Raw genomic sequence first — 12,561 nt, forward strand, 5'->3', positions numbered from 1 at the left:
ACACAAGAACACTGACATGACCACAAAGCCCTTCTCGGTGGTAATCACCTTCAAAAATTGATGGAAAAATGTCCTTGGTTTAAGAACTTGAAAAAGCCCCAGTGAGGCCTGCTTCACAACTTAAGTGTCATCCCCCCCACTTGCTTTGAGAGCGCTTTCAGGCCTGAATCCCATCTGCATCTCTATCTTCACTTTGATGTTTTCAGGTGATTCATATAGAAAGAAATGATCTCATCCAGGTGTAGAAGATGACCTCTCAGGAACGCTAATTCTTCCTAGTGCACTAGTGGGAAACTCAATGGGTTTTGTGTTTTTTTTTTTTTAAATCTTCTTTAATTCTTTTCTTTGTGATCTTTATTGATGGATTGATAATTATGCATAATGAGATTCATTGCAGCATATTCATACATGGCCATGCACGAATTTGATTCATCTTACCCCTCATCTCTCTCCTTTCCCTCCTGTTCCCCGGTCCTTTTCCTCTATTCTATTGGCCTTTCTTTTATTATTAAAATGAGTGTATTATAATTCTATATAAAAGTGTGATTCTTCGTGATATATTCAGACATGGACATAGCGTAATTTGGTCAATTTCATTCCTCAATATGTCCTCAACCTTCCCTTCTCCCTGTTTTTTTCCATCTTCTTGCTTCACTGTCAATTTTTGAAGGGGTCCAAATGTTTAGGCAGTCACAACTTCCTATATGTTTACTCTTTTTTTAATATTTAATTTTTGCTTGTAAGTGAACACATTATTTTATTTTTTTATGTGGTGCTGAGGATTGAACCCAGTGCCTCACGCATGCTAGGTGAGCGCTCTACCTCTGAGCCACAACCCCAGCCCCTATGTTTACATCTTGCTGGTTGTCAAAGAAATACAAATTAAATACTGGTGAGCTAGCTATGTGTTCTGACTAATGTGCTGACGTTTAATGGGTGGTAACACCTATTCCCTTCAAAGTGATGACAAATCATGTAGACAGCCATTGCATATTGTGTGCATCTATGGAATACTATTAATTTTTTTAATATTTTTTTTATGGTGCACACAACATCTTTATTTCATTTTTTTATGGTGCGCACAACATCTTTATTTCATTTTTTATGTGGTGCAGAGGATCAAACCCAGCGCCCCGCGCATGCCAGGCGAGTGCGTTACGGCTTGAGCCACATCCCCAGCCCTGGAATACTATTAATTTTTGAGAACAATTCCTCAGTATATTTGGGAACTGTAATTAGTGAGGTAGTTACCCCCCCCCCCACAAACAACAAAAACTTTATGAAGAGATTATTGAAGATATGTTGCATAAAATACAGAAGACCATTGTTTTTGATTAATGTCTTATATAGAACATAATTTCTGTAGAACAGGCCAGAAATCAAAACGGAGTCACTCATGCTAACGTTTTATATTATATCAAGCTGAAATGAAGCTGTTCATTTGAACTTCCCCCAAAAAATCAGGGTTAGAAGAAAACAGCCACGTTTTCCAAATAGGCCAGTTTCAATGGGCATGATAATGAAGTTTCCTCTGTCCTAATCTTGACACAGAAAAGGTAACCTGAAGTTAACTCCATGCTAACTAATCAGTTATTTTCATATTGTTCTGTCTTCCTGTCCTCGCCTTAAAAGGATCAATCTTCTTTGCTTTCATTTCTGCTTTTTTCAAGCCTTTTTCTGTCTATTAAAGTAAACTTGTCTGCTCAGGCCATTGGAATACTTATACTTATCTGATTTTATGGAATGAAGTGTTGCCTTATTCTAGCATTGAAAATAAAATCAATTAAAATGATATCCTTTGACAAGTATGTTCCTTTAAAAAAGCTATTTTCTTTCTGAAGCATTAAAAAATACACTCCCTCATTCCTGTATGTTGTATTTTTTTCGTCTTAGGTCTTCACTGTTGGATATGGTGTCTCTTTAAATGCAACACTCCAACTTTTGAAAACTTTATGCATCTTTTTATATGGTGTCAGCTGACTATATTTTGTTTTTTATTTTATTTTATTTTATTTTTTTCATCTTTCATACATTTGATTCAAGTGAGTTATGCACTTCCATTTTTACCCCAAATACAAATTGCAGAATCACATCAGTTACACATTCACAATGTTTACATAATGCCATATTAGCGACTGTTGTATTCTGCTGCCTTTCCTATCCCCTACTATCCCCCCTCCCCTCCCCTCTCATCTTCCCTCTCTACCTCATCTGTTGTTGTTCAGTTCTCTCCCTCCCCCCCCCCTTTCCCCTCACAACCTCATATATGTGATTTCGTATAACGATGAGGGTTTCCTTCCGTTTCCATGCAATTTCCCTTCTCTCTCCCTTTCCCTCCCATCACTCATCTCAGTTTAATGTTAATCTTTTCCTCATGCTCTTTCCCCCTGTTCAGTTCTTAGTTGCTCTCCTTAAATCAAAAAAGCATTTGTTTTTTAAGGATTGGCTAGCTTCACTTAGCATAATCTGCTCTAATGCCATCCATTTCCCTGCAAATTCCATGATTTTGTCATTTTTTAGTGCTGCATAATACTCCATTGTGTACAGATGCCACATTTTTTTTTATCCATTCATCTATTGAAGGACATCTAGGTTGGTTCCTATTCCTTAATAGGACACCAATAGCCCAAGAGTTAATAACAAGAATAAACAAATGGGACTTACTTAAACTAAAAAGTTTTTTCTCAGCAAGAGAAACAATAAGAGAAGTAAATAGGGAGCCTACATCCTGGGAACAAATCTTTACTCCTCACACTTCAGATAGAGCCCTAATTTCCAGAATATACAAAGAACTCAAAAAATTAAACAATAAGATAACAAATAACCCAATCAACAAATGGGCCAAGGACCTGGATAGACACTTCTCAGAAGAGGACATACAATCAATCAATAAGTACATGAAAAAATGCTCACCATCTCTAGCAGTCAGAGAAATGCAAATCAAAACCATCCTAAGATACCATCTCACTCCAGTCAGATTGGCAGCCATTAGGAAGTCAAACAACAATAAGTGCTGGCGAGGATGTGGGGAAAAGGGTTCACTTGTACATTGCTGGTGGGACTACAAATTGGTGCGGCCAATATGGAAAGCAGTATGGAGATTCCTGGGAAAGCTGGGAATGGATCCACCATTTGACCCAGCTATTGCCCTTCTCGGACTATTCCCTGAGGACCTTAAAAGAGCATACTATAGGGATACTGCCACATCAATGATCATAGCAGCACAATTCACAATAGCTGACTATATTTTGAAAAGAAAAAATGTTTTCAACCAAGAGGTAGGGAAAAGATTTTAATATTAACTTTAGAATTTCTCCAAGGGCTTTTCTCACATCATAATCAAATTGATGTGGCTAATCTCATATCAGAGTGATAGGTAAATCAATTCTACCCTGATGGAGTTAATGCTTTGGGGTAGGAGCTACAAACCCCACGGTTCAGAACTCATTCTGAAGCTTTCCACAAGTCTGTCACAGCACAGCATTGATCTGGCACATGTGGATGATACCTTTTAGGTCATCTACCCGTCCACTCCTCCCTGGCAAAAGCATTCTCTTAGTCTGAGAATGAACCCTTGACCTCTACCAGGCTCCTCAAAGTCTCTCCCATCGCAGTGGGAACTGGGATAGAGAGATGGCACTTGGGATAGAGAGAATGAACCTGGGTAGCTGGGGTGGCTAGAAATGAATCCCTGCCTCTCAGGGCAGTGAGATCTGGACAGGGATGCTCTTGGTACCTCTGGGAATGGAAAAAAATCAGTGGCTCTACTTGCCAATTTTTGTGGGATGAATTTCTAATCTGGTGTTGTTGCTGCTCTACTCCACATGATTTATGTGGAAGAGCTGTAGTCAGTGTCATTTAGACTGATTTTGAAATGCGATTCCTTAGCTTTGCTGTTAGCCCATTTACCATCTATGTTAACCCCTTAATGGGCTCTCCCCTGTACACATGATAAAGTCTAAACTCCCTGACTCATAAAGCCATCAAGAAACTAACCTGTAGGCTATTTATTCCTCCTTATCTCTCGCTACTTTTCTTCAGAGTGAAATACTATTAGTCACCTCTAAGACATTTTTGGGAAAACTGGAGAATTTCAAATCTGGGTCATGTGTATTACGAAATCATTGTTAATTAGTCTAGATGTGAGAGCAGTTCTGTGATCAAGGTGGAGAAGGAACGTACTTTTAAGAGATGTGTTCTAAAGGATTTAAGGGTAAAGCATTATGATAGCAAACTTTCTTTTAAATGGTTCAGAAAAACTGTGAGTGTGTGTGTGTGTGTGTGTGTGTGTGCGTGCGTAAGTATGACATAAGATAAACCTGTCAGGATGTTACCAGTGGGTGATTCTAGGTGACAGGTGTATGGATATCATCACTCTGTTGAAGAAGCCAAGCCATTGCCCTGGTGCTGCAAAGCAGCAGTCCAGGTGGGCAGAGTCCACCATGCCAGAGCTGGCATGAGGTGTGCTGAGCCAGGGCCGAATCAAGCCAGAGTGTGCCAACCTATCACCCTGTGGCAACATGCTGGCCCCCTGTGGGTGCCGCAGCTCTAAACCCCCCACACCCCGCTCCATGATCCACGCATCTCAATCTCCGGGGAAGCTGGTTTTGCAGGTCAGCAATGAGAAAACGGAAGGGGGGCATCCCTGAATGAAAGTCCAGACTCAATGGTTAACAAAGAGCATTAGTATCTTTCCAAACTCTGATTAGCATAAATTTGAACCAAGTGCTCTGTAAACCTCAAGAGCAGCACACAGAAGCAGCAACCCTTCTTGGGTCCCCCCTCACCCTGCAGGAGTTTCGTCATCTGTGGATTTTATTTTTTGAATTTGCAAGGCAAGAACCCAGAAAGAAGAAATTGTCGGTGAGCTGCTGGGGTCTGCTCCAACACCGGAGGCCATAGACCACCATCAAGAACTGCAACACCTTTCTCAGCTGCAGAGGATTGCAGCTTGTGCAGATCCCACCTGCCAGCAGAAACAGAGAGACTCTGATTTCACCAACATCTCAATTTCTCTGTAGACAGGAACATTTTTGAAAAATCTAAATTGAGAAAAACAACTATGACCATATGGAGGTTTTTTTTTTTTTTTGAATAAAATAATGTTCTACCAGAGGCAGAGGAAGTAGAAGAATTAAAAAAGAAAGGAAACAGGCAAAAGAGGTGCACGTGTAATTCATAATGGCTAATCAACATAAGATGCTCAGCCTAAGAACATGCCAGATACAAAACCCCTGACCACTCTGAACACAGTGTGATTGAATATACAAATATTCCGCAACCTGGCAGTTCCATTTTGTCACTGTGGATTGAAGCCCCGAGCCATACTCTAAGACCCCTGCCCCTGCCCTTTAAATTTTGAGATAGGGTCTTGCTAAGTTGCTGAGGCTGGCCTCAAACTTAGGATCCTCCTGCCTCAGCCTTCTGAGTTCTGGGATTACATGTGTGTGCTACCACGCCTGGCCTGACAGTTCCTTTTCTGAGTATATATTGTAAAGCAGTGTTTTTGAAACTCAGAGTTTGACCTAAGGAGAGGGGTGGGGCATGGCAGGGCCTTGGAGGGGTAGGAGTGGGGCCTATGGGAAGGGGCAGGACCTAGACTGATAGGGTTGTCTCTGCCCTAGAGCCTCCTCCTGGCCCCAAGGCTGAGACTCCTTACACTTTTCAATCATTCAAAAAGGATGCTAGGTGCTTGTGGCCAAATAGTATGGAGAGGGGTTTAAGTACCTCCCGCAAGTGTTCAAGAGATGTAGTCTTAGCCAGACATGGTGGTGCACACCTGTAATCTGAGCAGCTCAGGAGGCTGAGGCAGGAGAGTCGTTGAGTTGTCAAAGCCAGTCTCAGCAACTTAGTGAGGTATTTAGCAACTCAGTGAGACCCTGTAACTAAATAAAATATAAAACAGGGCTGGGGTGTGGTCCAGTGGTTAAGCACTCCTGGATTCAATTGAGAAACTGATGTGACTCCATTTTTGAGAAACCAGCCTCTACCTCAGAGCAAAGCCTGTCCAAGGAAGGGAGCTTGACCCTTGTCCTTGGAAAGATCCACAGAGCACTCCTAGGCACATACCCACCCTGCTGAGTTGTTGTCTACAAATAACAGGAGAGATCTGTGGCACCAGGTGTCCTTGACTCAGTTAGGCTAGGTGAGGACCCATAGCAACCCCCTAGCAACCTCCAATCAGCATGAGACAGGGAAAATACCTGGGATGCCAGATGATCCCTCCGTAGTTTATGGTGGTTGATAACATGTTGGGAAACCATGTAGTTAAGCACATACACCCCTCGTGGCCTAAACCAATCAGTTCAAACGAATCCCCCTCTTGTACTAACCAATCACCCCTACCCAACTTGTTCCCACCAGTGAATGTGCTGATCAATGTTAAGAGTTGTTGTTTGACTTTCCCGTGGTGTGAAATGATTTGCTGTGTGATGTTGTGACGCATAGAGTATCCCCCCAAACCTATAAAATCTCACTGAACAAAGGACCAGGACTCACTCCTGCGAACGGTTGTGAGTCCAGGCTCGAGCTTGCAATAAAGACTCTTGTGTGATTGCATCGGATTCGGCTCCTGGAGGTCTACTGGGGTCCCAGGAATCTGGCATTACACAATCTCTGGTACCAAAAAAAAAAAAAAAAAAAAGAGAGAGAGATGAAGTCTTGTTGAGCATGCCTTCATTTGTTGATTCTTTCCTTCTTTCACTGTCTCCCTCCACAGTCCACTGGGGTGTGAGTCTGGCTCAGCATCCCCTGTAAGGCTGCCAGTGTCTGGCACAGTCTTTGCAGGACTGGTGTGATGAGTCTCCTGGCCATCTGTGGTCCAGAGTCCACAGCTGAGATACTCTGGTGAGCCAGGACACCGCTGCTCAGAGAGACTGCAGAGAACACTGGGGAACATTCCACTCAGAGCCAAGTCAGATTCTAGAGGGGAGAGAGAGGAGACAAGGGCAGTGAAAGACATCACCCGCCTTTGCTCATCCTGTGATGTCAGGGACTCTGAGAGATTTCACGACTCCCTTCTCAGAGACAAGGACCGGCTGTCGGAGATGGAGATGATGGATGGCCTGCCCTATATTGCTGAAGCCAGAATCGGACAGGCAGTCAGTATAGATAGGTAAATCGAGTCAGGTCAGATCAAGGAGGCCAGTTTTGAGTGAGTCCAGGAAGTTGAAAACTGTCCCCTGAGGGACGGAAATGTTAATTCCTTCTGAGCCCTTCCTCCACCCTTATGGAGGACCTGCCCTTGCTCTTACCTGTTGTTAAGGTAAACTGTCTCAGGAGTTGCCCCTCCCTACAGGGAGCTAGAAGGTTGATGATTAACGAGTCCTGGGCTACTCCATCCTGTCCTTCCCCCTTCAGCCCACCTGGTTCCCACCTCTGGGCCATCCCACCAGGCATTCCTGGGCCTGGTCACCTAGGCGGGAAGGAGAAAGATAAGGGGAGAAGGCAGGAGAACAATGGAAACCTAGGACATATAAAAAGGGTGAACACCTAGCTTCTGGGGATACCAGGATACCAGCTATGGCCCCCCCTCCCTCCCGGGAGAAGTCTATGTTACCCCTTTTTAAAAATAAACCCTGCTTTATATGCCTGCCTCGGCGTGCTTCTCTAATGTTCAGACTTCAACATGTGGGGAAGCAGGACTCGTCACCCATAACTGGAGGTATCACTGTCACACTTGTGACCCACTCAAATGTCAAAAGCTGGGAAGTTCCTGGGTGGATCTGTGAGGCGACACTGGCTGATGTTCCTTCCCATGGATCAGCTTTCTGTTCTGTGGCCCTGATGTCTTCCTTGCCATCCAGCCATGAGCAAGGAAATCAGGATTTAAATCCGTTCTTCCTGCATGGGAGGGAAGGGTTTGATGACACAGAAATCCTTCAGGACACTACTGTTCGGAGATGCTCTGGGGCTATAAGATGCCGATGGGGTCAGCTCCAAGGGTCACCAGCTCTTCTGTGACATGGGGGCTGGTTACAGGGGGTGTGGAGGACCCACACTTTGTCCAGCTTATGAGCCGCCCGGCAGTGAGTCTCTGGGTTGCCTGAGGCTTGGCTGGTTTTGGTGGATTGGCCCCAGGTGGTGGCTCTGTTGACTTTAGCTGGGCTCACTTTGGTGTCAGCTGAGTGTACTCTGGTGTCAGCTGAGCTCTGCAGCAACTCTTCTAAGGTAGCTCTGTGGGTTTCTGCCTGACGCGCGCTCATGTATCTTGGGGTTAAGTGGGGGCTGGCTGGTTTTGGCTAGCCTGGACTGGGTGACTCTGCTGGTCTTAGTTGGACTTGCTTGTGCAACTCAGGGTAGCTGGTGCTCAGATCTGTCACTTGTGCCCCTTCTCTTCCTCCTGGAATAGCAGAAAAGTCTATTGCCAGTCATATCTTCTGGAAATTGAAGAGGCAGAAAGGAGCCACTGGAGAGAAATTCACCAATTTGCCTTTTCAAAAGACCTCATGGCTGCCTCAGAGACTAGGTTGGATTGAATAAGGTGGTGGCTAAGAGGGATAAGTTAGTGAGTTATAATACTGTAGTCGTCCCTTGGTATCCACAGGTGGTTGGTTCCAGGATCTTCACAGATACTAAAATCTGCAGATGCTCAGATCCCTTATATAAAATGTCATAGTATTTGCACACAACCTCCACCAGTTACTCATCTCGACATTACTTATAATACCTAATACAATATAAATGCTATGCAAATAGTTGCTACATTGTATTGTTTAGAGAAAAATGACTAAGGAATAAAGTCTGTACATGTTCAATACAGATGCGATTTTTTTTCCTGAGTATTGTTTTTTTGAGCATAGAATTTCCCATTTATCTTCATTTTGATGTTTCCAAAATTATGTCTGAAGTTCAAATTTTTTTTTATTTGTTCTTTTTAGATATTCATGGCGGTAGAGTGTATTTTGACATATTATGTATACATGCAGTATAACTTATTCTAATTAGGATCCCATTCCTGTGGTTGTATCTGTTTTTTTTCCTGGGTATTTTTGATCCATAGTTGGTTCAGTCTGAGGATGTGGAACCTGTGGCTATAGAAGACCAACTGTCTATCAAGGAGAAATGGTGATGGTTTTAACTAGGGGCCTCGCTATGGACCAGAGTAGGTGTTCCCGTGGACAGTCCTGTGTTTGACATCTCCTCAGAAGGTGTCTGGCATGCATGGATGAAAGACACAGACCTGGGGACATTCACTGCACAGCAAAGCCAACTGGAGGCCAGCTGTGCTTCCTTCACTTCCTTGTTGGGTGTTCTGTGTGAGGTGATCAGTTCACGTGCAGGCAGCAGGCCTGCCTTGATCCAATGCTAGACCAGAGACCCCAGAGCCCAGCACTCAGGAAATTTCTGAATGTGGCGGGCAATGCCCCATGTATGTCTGGAACAGGAAGAATATCAGCTGTCCCAGGATGTCTAGAAAAGGAGCTAAGGGAGGGTGATTCTTAGAGTCCATGGTGGTGGCTGGGGCTTGGATGATAGCACTTCACAGAACACTGAGAAAATGTCTTTTCCCATCAGAGAAGTGGGATGGGGGCTGGTGCTCAACATGGGGGTGCTAATCTCTGCCTCTGCTTAGGGGAAGGAGGAGCCCTGGAGAGTATATTTACAGGCAGAAGAGTGAGGCATAGGTTGGGCTGAGGGGCACTGTTCCAGAGCTGGAGCTGCTCACAAGCGGTTGCCATTTTTCCGTGAGAATTGTCTCCACGTGGCCTTTGTGGACTCCAGCTTGATGGAGGATTCTAGGGCCTTGCCTAGCCAAGAGGACTGTTGACAACAATAGTCAAGTCCTTGGAGTGGACAGGTCAGGCCCCTGGGAGGTGGGGACCCCCTTCCATGTTGCAGCCCGGGGGGAGTCTCTGAATTTCGGTCAGCTCCCTTGAATCCATCCTGCCAGTCCCTCTTGATGGCACAGCACAGCCCTGTGTGAGGGGGAGCCAGGTTTCAGATCTTGTGACATTTGCGTGCAGATTCAGTTGAGTTTGTCCTGCCACACAGGAAGGAAGGGACACATTCAAACGGCTCTATAAATAGAGAAAGACGTACCCAGACGCAGTCAAGCAGCCACAAAAGGGCTAGGGATTCATACAAACTACCTGGGTGTTGATCTTTGACAAAGACCTTGCACCTTGAAGGTGGGAAGGGGAGGTGGGGAGGGGAGAGGAGGGGAGGGTGCTGGCTACTCATCAGCAAGGCATTCCTGGGCTTTTAGTGCCCTGGGAACACCTGGCCCTGGGTGCTTTATCCTATAGCCTTTCAGATGCCCTGATCAACCATTAGTGGTCTCCACTCCTGGGGAGGGGAAAAGGGAACCCCTTTGTATTCTCATGGGAGAATGGGAATTACTTTAGGTGTTGAGGGTGTGAATCACAAGGGGTCCCTCTTTTAGGATGCAGGCTTATGTCTTCTTTTCCTCCTCCTCCTCCTCCTCCTCCTCCTCCTCCTCCTCCTCCTCCTCCTCCTCCTCCTTCTTCTTCTTCTTTTTTTGCAAAGTCTCCTGTGCTTTGAAAGTGCAGGTTCTTTCTGGGGTCCCTTCTCTAAGAACCAGCCTAGAGATGCAGAATAGTTGAGTGTCTTTCCTTCTCATGCAGCCTAGTCATAACTTCTTCATTATGCTCTTGGACTTTCCAGCCCACAGGACCATGAGCCAAAATAAACTTCTGTTCTTTATAAATTATCCAGTCTCAGATATTATGTTATAGCAGCAGAAGATGAACTGAGACAATCTCTAAGCCCTTAAAGAAATTCCTTCAACTCCATAGAATCAATGGGGTCTCCAATAGTGTAGGACAATCAAAGAGGACTGTCTTCAGAGTTTCAAATGGTAGCACTGCTGTTTGTATGGATCTGTGCTCCTGTATTATCATTCAGTACAGAAACAGATATATAGGATCTGTTATCTATTTATTTGATGTTCAGAGGTCTATTATGAGAAATTGTCCCACAGCACCATGGAGGCTGAGAAGCCCCATCATCTGCCAACTGCAACCTTGAGACCCAGGAAAGTAGTGGTATAATTCAGCCTAAGTTCAAAGGCCAGAGAACTGGGGAATCAAAATGGTATAAACAGCAGTGTAAGGGCAGGAGAGAGTGAAATGAGAGCTCCTAGCTCAAGCAGTGAGACAGAAAAAAATATGAGGTGGGAGGATTTTCTCCTTCCTCTGCCTTTTGTTCTACTCAGGTCCCAAGTAGATTGGACCATGCCGACTCACATTTTACTGAGTTCACTGATGCAAATGCTAGTTTATCCAGAAACAGCCCCACAGACATTCCCAGACACCATGTTTAATCTGGGCAGCTCATAGTCCAGTCAAGTTGACAAAACTTAATCATTACAGCCCATACCCTAACTCTATCTAGTCAGGTTGGATGTGCAGTGCTTGGCCCAAGGTTGGCATCCATCATGCAGCCATGGAGTGAATGAATGAATGTGCCCTCTGTGCTTCAGTATTTCCAGGAGGGTCCAGTTGCAGGTTTAACCTCTAGCTTAACAGATGGAAGTTGGCATTAAAGGTGCAGATCTCAACCATTTTGGTCTCAGGATCCTTTTCTGGTTTTCAAATGATTGAGGACCCCAAGGAGCTTTTGTTTATGTGATATATCTATCCATATTTTTCTTGATTAAAACTGAGAAAACTATAAATATTTATTAATTCATCAAAAAAGTCATTGCATGCAAAAAAACCATTTTTTTTAATGGAAACAATTGACTTCAAACATAAATCAGTGAGAAGAGTGACATTGTTTTAAGTTTCTATAAGTCTTTTTAGTATCTCGCAGCTAGAGTCTGAACTCTATCTCTGCATTCAAAATGTTATTATATATTTATTTATTTATGTATTTATTGAAGTATATAAAGAAATACATACTAGGAATAGGGAGGTATATTTTTCTTCATAGATTTTTCATGTAGTTGTAAATTTGCTTCTTTGTTCTGGTGAAAAGACATGACAAGTAGTAGTTCCTTAATTTCAGTGTGGAACTTGAAACCATTTATCCTTGGTTTACCCTTAAAACGATAGGTCTCCTGGCACGGTGAGCAGATCTTTTGCCCATGAATGATTTGATAACATCATGCGCGTGTCATTTGGGAGACATTGACTCACTGAATTAAGGAGTGTTTCCCAGTATTGACATTTTTCTTCATATTACATCACAAATCAAACTTGATAACATTGCCATGGATCTCAAGAGAAAAGTCTTCAAATATTCAGAGGTTGTCAAGCTCAGGATGGCAGATACACATTTTACAAAATTCTGATTTTTGCTCCAGTGCTCACATTTTATTATTGGTGGCAAATACTATCATGGTTTCTCTTGAAATGAGAGGTTCCTTTTGCCCATTCACAGAGAAATATCTGTCAACATCCTAAATGTGAACAACCATTGTTTGCATGTCAGTCATTATTCAAGATAAAATGATACTTCATTTTTTTCACATAAAAATAGTCTTTCACAGAAAAACATATACCCAGTCGGTTTGCATCTCCAACAATTCCACATGCACTTGCCTCAAGACCACCATTGTACTCAGGTGTGGACATTGTACTTAGGAAAGTGGACATC

Source organism: Callospermophilus lateralis, chromosome 9, assembly GCF_048772815.1.
Source record: "Callospermophilus lateralis isolate mCalLat2 chromosome 9, mCalLat2.hap1, whole genome shotgun sequence".
NCBI lineage: Eukaryota > Metazoa > Chordata > Mammalia > Rodentia > Sciuridae > Callospermophilus > Callospermophilus lateralis.